Source organism: Panthera tigris, chromosome F2 (assembly GCF_018350195.1).
Source record: "Panthera tigris isolate Pti1 chromosome F2, P.tigris_Pti1_mat1.1, whole genome shotgun sequence".
NCBI lineage: Eukaryota > Metazoa > Chordata > Mammalia > Carnivora > Felidae > Panthera > Panthera tigris.
Window position 1 is genome coordinate 33,053,405 of NC_056676.1, and position 10,609 is coordinate 33,064,013.

Consider the following 10,609-nt stretch of genomic DNA (forward strand, 5'->3'; position numbering starts at 1 on the left):
TCAATAAGAAATATACAAAGCTATATAGCACACACCACAAAATTTTATTCATAGAAAGAAGGTATGAATATATGAATAGATATAAGATGTTCCTAGATGGTAAGTATGAAGTTATAAATAAACCAATTCTTTGTACATTAATTCAATATACATTTTCCCCTAAGCTTCAAAGCTCTCATCCACTCCTTTGGCTTTTAATGCCCTTTTATATGCCGATGGGTCCCAAAAGTATATTTACAGTCCTGACCTCCTCTTTGTACAGCCAGCTTCTCACCGGACATTTTTACTTGGATGTCTCATAAGCCAAAACTTAACTCTTGTTTTTCCACCTAAAGTGAACCCTATTTCTAGAGTACCATCTCTGTAAGTGGCACATCTCCCTACTCGTTTACTTAGCCAAGAAATCTAGGAGTCATTTTAGATTTCTTCTCTCTCACCTCCCATCCTCAATCTACCACATTTTGTTGTTTCTACCTCCAAATATACTCTGAATTCCTCTACTTTTCTCAAGTCTGTCTCCAATATTCCAGAAACCACTTCCTAATTTTTTCCTTTGTTTCTATTCTACTTGTAGCTGCAATCTAAATGTCATCTTTTTAAAATGTCAATATAAATTGCTACACCTTTATTTAAAAACTCAATACTATCTCAATGCCTAGAATAAATCCAAAGTCCTTGTCATTGTCCATGAAGCTCTAATGTCTGAGGTCACTTACCTCTTCTGTTTCTTCAATGCACTGAGCTCTTTTGTACTTTAGGGCTTTGCCTTTGTTAGTCCCTTGTCTAGAATGCTCTCCCTCCATCTCTTTGTAAAGCCAGCACGCACTTGCTCACCAGTTTCCAGGCTTAAGGGTAAATACCATTCTGATGCAGGTCTCCCCTTCCTTTGCCCTGACTCCATTAATCTTTACCAAAACATCTTGGTCGTATGTTTCATCGTACTTCCTGATTCATAATTTGTGTACCTGTTTATTGTTTTACTGCCTGTCTTCTAGAGTAAATGACAGGTCTTGAGAAGACCAGCGTGTTACTGTAGATTTTCATCATCCGACAACCAGCTCACACCTTGCACATACTAGGAAAGCAATGATAATATCAGTGAAACTTGTATTCTAATGGAACTCTTATTTATTCTAAATTCCACCTGGACCAATAACAAATCAAATTAAAAAAAAAAAACAAATACAGTGAATAATGAATAAAAGAATTTTGAAGGAAAGCAATTAAGAAAGAAAAACTTGCCATTGCATTACAATAACAATTAAACCAGAGTGTTAAGAAATCAAAGAGAAAGGGGTGCCTGGGTGGCTCAGTTGGTTATGCGTCCAACTCTGGATTTCAGCTCCGGTCATGCTCTCACTGTTTGTGAGTTTGAGTCCCACCTCAGGCTCTGTGCTGACAGTGCGGAGGCTGCTTGAGATTCTCTCTCTCTCCCTCTCTCTCTGCCCCTCCCCTGCTCACTCATTCTCTCTCTCAAAATAAATAAACTAAAAAAAATGTTTTTAAAGAAATCAAAATAAAAGAGAAGAAAAGAAAGAAAAAACAGCAGATAAGCTTTTTTAATGGATCACCCTGCTTATATATAAGAACGTAATATTTAGGGGCACCTGGGTAGCTCAGTCGGTTAAGCCTTCAACTTTTGACTTTGGCTCAGGTCATAATCTCATACTTCATGGGTTTGAGCCCTGCATCGGGCTCCATGCTGACAGTACAGAGCCTGCTTGGGATTCTCTTGCTCGCTCACTTTCACTTTCATTCTCTCACTCTCTCTCTACCCCTCCCTCCTCCTGCTCTCTCTCTCTCAAAATAAATAAATAAACATTTTAAAAAAGAACTTAAAATTTGGGCACGTGCGTGGCTCAGTCAGTTGAGACTTTGTCTCTGGTCATGATTTTGTGGTTCCTGGATTTGAGCCCTGCCTAGATTGGTCATGATCTCAGAGTCACAAGTTCAGCTCCACATTGGGCTTGCTGCTCTCAGTGCAGAGCCCAGATCCTTGGTCCCCCTCTCTCTCCATCCTTCCCCTGCTTGCACTCTCTCTTTCAAAAATAAATAAACATTTAAAAAATAAAGACTGAAAGAAAGAACTTAATATTTAATGAAAGCATTTATTATATCAATAAAAATGGTACAATATTTAATAAATATATCTGGAACAATTATTTAGGCACTTTTAAAAATACATAAAATTTAATATCACTCCTTGCATTACTCATCACAATAAATTAAATAGTTACTTTTAGAGTAAATATTTTAATCAATATTTTAGAGTCAATCTTTTTAAGATCTTCACTAACACTATACTATCCCTTCTTTGGATAAAGAACGGTCTATGCATAAAAGCAATAAGAACTCACAAGAGAAAAGATTTTATTACAAAAAAATTAATGTCCTTAAGTTAATAATATCAAACAAACTATAAGAAGTTTTGAACATTAAAATTGATATCTTTAATTTAGAAACAGATTGAAATGCTAAGAAATGTCAAGCGCATCAATAGATACTTGGGAAAATGGCATAAATAGATAACTAACAAAACCTGACAATCTTTTCTTGAACATCAACTAGCTGGAGGCAAAGACCATGTTTCAATTCACCTGAGCACTGACTCCTTCTGGAAGAGGCTATGGCCTTGCTAATGATGTGTTTGGCTCAGAAACTAGGAGAGCTTGATATTTGTCAATACATTGACATTGTTAGGAACATTGACATTACAGGAACATTGTTAGTATAATTCTTTAGCAGTGGTGATATAATCCTGAGTATAATAGAAACTGGTGAAACGATAGTTCTGATTCTTTCACACCTTCGGAAAAACCCTACAATCATCACCCCATAGGAGATGAGGATTAATGAAAAAGCTGCATGGATATACATCACATCTGCTTCTACTTTGTGTAACCATCTCTTTTCTGATAAATTCAGTATCCTTGGCCAGACTGGGACTTCATAGCAATGTGTTTGTGCCATGTCTTCTGACTAATGCATAACAAGTGCAATACTGCAATGACTAGCTAATAAACATAAGATTGCAAGTTAAAGTAACATTGAGACTTAGTTTAACAACTATAAAAATAACAAATATTAAAATATACTAACATTCAGTTGTGGTTAGCAGGCAGCAGGGGTTAAACTCTTAAATTCTTATATTTAAGCACTCCCACAGAATTCTAGCAGGAGTACTAACTGAGAAGTGTTTTGAGAATGAATTTGACAATCTATCTAAGTATGTTTCAAGAGCATTCACAAATTATGTAATCATTAAAATTATAATTATGTAGAATTTCTAATGACATTGTAGAAAATTTAGAATTAAAAAAAGATAGCAATTATATGTACAAAATTATAAAAAATTAACTAAGATAAAAATGTGGGATTATATATGATTTTTCTTCTATCTTTATACTTTCCTGCTCTTTGAATATATCAGTCAAGTCTTGTTAACTGGAAGATGGTATTGTTGTTTATAGAAATGGATGAATCGAGAAGAGATTAATAGATTTTTTTTAATTTTAGACACGTTGGATTTTAGAGCACATCAATACATCCAGTATGAAATTAACTAGCATGTGTATTAAATATCATGAAAGTGACCAGGACTGAAGGTGTTGTTCTGGAAGTCGTCTACAGAGACATCATAAAAAACTGAAGGAATGAACAAAACCTTCAATAATTTGGGAACAAAGACAGTGAAGGGGCTAACCTCCTGCAATTTTACTGGCAAGAATGGAGAAAGCAGAGAAATTGGGTGATTGAAATAGAAAGATATACCTATGGTGTCCCTCATGCATGTATTAGAAGTAGATGTTGGTTTCACTGAAACAAAAGCCTTTATATTTAACCCATAGATGGTCATTTTATGACACCAGTGCAATTGGAGTAAGGGATCTATCAGAAAGAATGATCAGCAGACTTTAACACCTTATTATAAATTGTTACAAGTATCCTAAACTTTTGAAATAAAGCCCTCTCGGGAATTAGGGACATAGCAATCAATGCTGCCCAATTAGTATAGATAGCAAAGTACCACTTACCCACCAGCTCATACTCTTTCTTGGATGATGCATTTTTCACCAAACCTCAGTACCCAATTCCTACTTCCTAATTTCCCCTTGGAGCCCATTCAACACTCAGGGTAAGTCTTGGGCAGAAAAAGATCTTATACATTGGTATTCAGGGCTGAATTAAGGGGTCAAGACAATAAGGTGAAAATCAATAAAATGTGCTAACTTGATTTATTGAAAACAGAAGAAGGACAAAATTTTATTTACCATGACTTGTATTAGAAAGAGAACTGTTGGCAGTTAGAAGAATTACTACCGATATGCCTCTTGGCTCATGTAATACCAGTAACAAAGGAGAGGGGGAGTTCTACAAATTCAGATCTTTTGTTTTTTGCAAGCAAGATTTAAATGAGCGTTCAACCTCCAGATATCCTTTTCTATACTTCTTTCATTCACCTTCACATCAAGACACACAAACACACACACGCGCGTGCACATACACACACATGGACGTAACTGTGTCAAAGAAATCCTTAATGATCGCCTATTAGAAAATGTCCAAAATTATTAGCCTGTCCCAGGTACAGAACCAGGTTATATATCTCCGAGAAGGTCTACAAGTAAGATGAGTTCTGTGAAAGATATATTGGCCCCACTTTGCTCACAAATAAAATGCCAGATAACCTGAAATCTGCCCAAGATATGTCTTCTCAATATGATCCTGCCCACAAGTCTTTCCCATGCCCCAGTAATCTAATGTATAACTCCTTTTCAAGTTGAGGCTGAAAGCTCTTGGAAGAAAGCCATCCATGGATTTCACCGTTTTCTGTTCCCTTGTTGCAGAGCATTACTATTTGAGCTAGATGCATTTTAAAAGTTTAGAAAGAAGTCCCACTTAGAGTCACTCATCCTTCTCAACTTCACTTCTCTCTGATCACCTCCAAACAAACAAACAAAAAGAGCATCTCTCTAAGGTTAGCTTTGCTGTCAATTTTCTGTTCTAGTGAAAGAATCTTTGAAGTACAAATCCTCTCTGGAGTCATAATTTCTCTTTACACATTGTGTTCTGTTTATGTTATTTTAGATATCCTAAAAATTCTAGTTTTAGCCTTACACTTGGAAGAAAGTATTATTAACTTTTTAATGATTTTTGTTTGTTAGGCTCTAAGGCTGAAAGCATCTATTCTTTATAGACAAATAGTAAAAAACTATGTAGCCATTGTCTTTTACAATTTATCCTAAGTCTATGTAGAAGACTGGCTTTCTTTTCAGCTTTCCTGAATTATTTTTACTAATGCATTAAATGCCTTCTTGACAACTGTAGGATTCAAAGCAATTCAAATGAGATTAGTTCATTGTGGTTAATACAAAAGCCTTTATCTTTTAAAAAGTGTCAAAATTATTATCAAAAACTCTCAGAAACCAAATGCATTTTACCGACTTTTATTACTTTCTCTCTTACCTTGCTCTACTAACCGGCAACACAACGCAAGTTACTCAGTCTGGCATTTAAAAAAAAAAAAGGCCTTTTATCATTTCAGTGCATTTTTAGTTTATTAATCTGCAACCTTCTCCATTAAATAGAATACAGATTCCTGCCATGTAAAGCTCTCTGATGCACAGATATTATAGCATCACTTTCCTTGCTTAAAAAAAATTACATCATATTTTAAAACCTGGGTGACTTGCAAGTATCTAAACACTCGATCCAGCATTTAAGGTCCAAAATAATCTGAAATCAACATAGACATTCAGTTGCTCTTTTCCTATTTCCCTCCATGTAGGCAAAATGCTCATGGCAAAAACAAACACACTGTGGTCTCTTTTTCTCTCAGCAGCATTAAACAAATATTAAAAATTATTTACATAAAATCCATTATGATTTGTACACTATTCTGGTTAGAAAGCCTCTCTCTGATCTGGGAGCTGCCAATGATCATATTCCCCCCTCTCTCCCACTTACATTTAATAAAACTATGCCTGTACAAATGCATTTATATACACCCCATTTCATTAGGATTTAAGGTGAGCACTGTTTATGATTGTTTGTTCATTCATTCATTCATTCATTCATTCAGGTACAGAATGAATTTCCTGAGTGTGTCCTTCAGACACAAAGGCTTGTAAAGACAAAAATCTCAGTTTTTAAGAATTTATAATCTAAAGAAGTTGACAGAGACATAAACTAATGAGTAAAATCCCTGGTGATACTTTTGTGTTGGCACAGCACTCCCTTGCCAGACATGAATCACCAAGAGAGAAAAGCACACAGCCTGGCTCCCAGGGAATAGTCATATCCTAGCTGGGTTTGTGTGTGCACAGATTGATATGTGACAGGTCCAGGGATGTTGTTTCAACTCTCTTATCGGGACCTCATACTCATTGTCTTCCTTTATATCTAGTTTAAACACAAACTGTATATATGACTTTACTTGAGATGCTGATGAAGGTCTCCTTTCACGCTTGATTCTAACCTCTCATAGAGACACAGACCCAGTGAATAAAACATGGCTTATCAAAAAATCTACCAATAATTTCAATGCTATAGGTGTGAAAAATGTTTCTGAAACTAAATTGTGTCAAATTCTCCATTTATTATCTTATCAATGTCATTAGTAAAGTTCATTCATCACATACAATGAACTAGATTAAACACTTATTTCACTATATAATCAACAAAAGTTGACTCCATACAAAAGTTTGGATAGTTATGAAATATTAAAGTTCCTCTTTTTCACATGCCAATAGAACTGTCATTTTTATGTTTCATATGTAATTTAAATTGAGCAACTAGGCTTTCTTTTTTTTTAATGAGCATTTATTGAACACATGTTGCATGTAGATCCCTACCTAATGAAAGAATACTGAACAGCAATTCAAAGCAGGATTCAAGCTATAGCCTCAAGCAAAAAGAAAATAAGAAGGACTTTTTCCAATTTCATTTCTAGAAAAAGGGCTTTCCTTTCTATGTCTAAGAAGTAGAAGAGCTAAGGATATAAATGTTTGATAACCTGAAATAAATCTGTCAGGAAAGAATTCCAGCTGCTACCTTAAAGCAAAAAAGTAGCCAAAGGGAGATGAACCAGTCTGAATTCCCACTCCCGAAAAACCCAAATTTATTACAGAAGACTGCACAACTGGGAAGGCCTCATGACAACTCAGTTAAATAATATTCAACTCATTTCTATGATCTCCCAGGATTCTTGAATGACCATTTGAGCCACTGTTAGGGAACAATGAAGTAAAATGTCTTGTAACTCCTTGGAAGTTTCCACGGTTAGGCACATAATTCGAACACAGTAGTCTGTGAGGCCTTGACTGGGGAATGGTCTACTGTGAAGCAAAATAATATGTGAGCTATTTATTTTAGTGATTAATAACATGAATCATAGTACAAAATGTTCTGTTTTCCTTCTTTGCACCTGCCTCAGTACAAGCGATATGCCTTGGACCAGCATATATTTTGAGAATAGTGACTGGGCTCTAACCACTTTTTTTTGGTTACTTGCTCAAAGAGGCAGCTGCTCCAGTCCACATATACCAATACAAGTGTGAGAACAGAAAACTGAAAGATCTGAAAAGGTATGTATTTTCATAGAATGCGCTAATACATGACTTCAGGAGAGGGAGACAAATTCCACAGTAGGAATTCCGAGGGAGTGGGAGAACAAAGCAGCCTGTTATTTTTCCTTTCCCACCCAACCCAACTTTCACCTTTTCCTGGGACAGTCCCCAGTGGGCTCTTCTTAAAAGTTCAGGAGTATCTGTGATCAGGAGAAAGTTATTCCATTCTTCAAGCTTTTTGAAACATCTTCCAAATGAAACTAATGTCAACATAGCATTCTTCTTAATCAGAGGAAGCTGTAGACGTTAGCTGATGGCATGAGTCAAATTAAAGTCAAAAGGTAAACTCGCTAAGCAAAGGGAAGGGCTCCTTTTGTGTTGGAAGCTTCATAGAATCTTCCATGTTAGAAAGCTGCAGTAGATTATGCATAAGTCACCAAACATAGCTGCATCACATATTACCCATGCCAAGAGTACAGACTGTATGGATATCTGAAGCCACATGGAGACAGCAACAAGAAAGTCATAGGGCTTGGACATGTCTCCTCCACTCCGTCTCACCCAAACTTATCTAAGGCTTATCTACACATGTTCTGCCTGGTTTGTATGCAATTCAGAGGAACAGAATGGGAGACAGAGATCCCATCTGGGAGACATTTGTGAGACCAACTGATTTAAATAATAATATTTAAATATGGCAGAAACACCTTTGGACTGGACTGAGTACCTGAGAGTTGAAAATTAGTTTTTCTACTGCTAAGAAGAAATATGGAGTCAAGGCAAACAAAAATATGTTCAGTTATAAAATAAAATCCTACTTTTCACCTCAGAGATTTACGGTCTGTCAAAACCACAAACACTATGATAATAAAATCTAACTTGTCCACTTGTCTTGTATGCTTCATATACAAGAATCTTATGTGAAGTAATCATCAGAGAAGATTCAGCCAGTCTCTGAAATACAAAGTATCTGTAAGGGTGATTATAGGCCAGATTTCTTGAAACTATAAGACAATTTGGTAAAAGTAAATGGAATGAAAACTACTCTTCCATACAATACAGGTATTTTAACATGATTGTATATAACAGCTTAAAAATACTATGTAACAGTTCTAACATTAATTTCCAAATATTTCTGTGCTAAATTATTGGTTAAAATAACTTATATTCAAATATTCATTCATTCTATTCATTATTTCATTCAATGTATTATTATGAAGCACCAAGACCATCAGGCACTGATGCTTTAGGGACACAGTCTTTGCCTGCGAGGATCCTAGGGTGATAGGGAGATAGATATGTACACACATAATTATAACACAGCTCGGTAATGCAATGATTCAAGAGCGAATGAGGTATAGTGGTAGTACAAGCTCAGTTTGGCATGGGACAGTTAGACAAGACTAGCCAGGCAGAAAAGGAGATGATGATAAGCAGCAGAGCAACATATGGATGTCTACAACAATGGCATTTCCAGAGAACTGTGTGCAAATAAGGATAACTTGCATTTGGTCTCTCTGGTACATCTATGCTTGTCTCCAGGGAAGCCTGGACCCTGGTAATGACCTTTGGTCAAGAAAGTAATAAATTGTACTAATTAGTCATTAAAATGTGCTGTTTGAAATCTAAAATTCTTTGAGACAATCTGTCTTAGCTCATCCACATTGTTTATTGAAAATGAATAGATTTCTGCTTCTAGCCAAGATTAACATGGGTTGGAATTAAAATCTGACAAAATATATGAAACAACAGTTTTCAAGACATTGGATAATGAAAGACGGTAATCCCTGAGACACAGGAAGTACATGAGGTGAGCCTACAATTGCCTCAGCTTACTGTCTGAAAATAGTTTCTAGGTGGTGGTAATGAGGTGGAACCCAGTCAAAACCCTGAGCTAGTCTATCTGAATTGAAGAAATAGAGCTAGGCGTTCAGGAAAGCCAAGATGGCTATTATTTAGAGGTTAGTGTACAGAACAAGCAAGAGCTGCACAGAGAGAGAACTCCTGAGACCATCAGAGGTTCTTCCTTGAGCACTGAGTTGAGTACTGATCAGTACTTGCATATGAGGGAAATACCTGAGTTTAAAGAAGGACCACCCACAAAGGGAAAAGTGCCTGGAAATCTCATAGTGCCAGGAATAGCGGAAAGCAGTCATGGTGGAAAACTTCACAATTCACTTAATGTTCGTTACAGTATTAAAAAGGATATTGCTCAATAGTAGGGAAGAATTACCTTACACTAAATGTTGCCTTGGTACCACCTAACTCAAAAGGCCAAACTGTTTTCTGGCATTGAACCAATCATCAGGCATTTAAAATATAGAATACATGACCATATTAAGGAGAAAAATGAATTAAATGAAACTGAACCAAAATGATACAGGTGATAGAACTTGTAGACAAGAACATTATGGTTGTTATTATATTGTAATATATTATAATATTATACTATATTGTATTGTAAAAGCTAGAAAAAATTTGAATGTGCCAAGTAGAGACATGGGAGATATTTTTAAATGTCCAAATGAAACTTCTATAAATAAAAAAATGCAAAGTGGGAAATGAAAAATATATTGGATTGGAATAACAGCAGATGAATCATGACAGGAGAAAAGATAAGTGAATTCAAATACATATCAATGGAAACTATACAAAACTTTGATCTATTCTATATGATAAAAAATATATATATATTAATAGTTTGCAATATATTATTTTAAAAGACATATTAATAGTTTGCACCGGGTGTAAGCAGCTATGCAGTCTGGTTTTAGCTACAAGACCAGTGGCTTCAACTATATGACCAGTGGTTTGTAAAATACCCCCAGTAAACTTGTGCCTTCGTTCCCCTGAAACCAAGATGTCTTGTACTCTCTTGGTGGCCCACAATCTGAAGATGAAGCACATCTTGTGCAAAGAAAGAGCCCTGTGAGCTGTACCTGGATGTTTCACACCTCTCTGATATTTATCTATGTTATCTTTCTCTTGCTATGACATATCCTTTATATTTTTTTTTAAATGTTTATTTTTGAGAGAGAGAG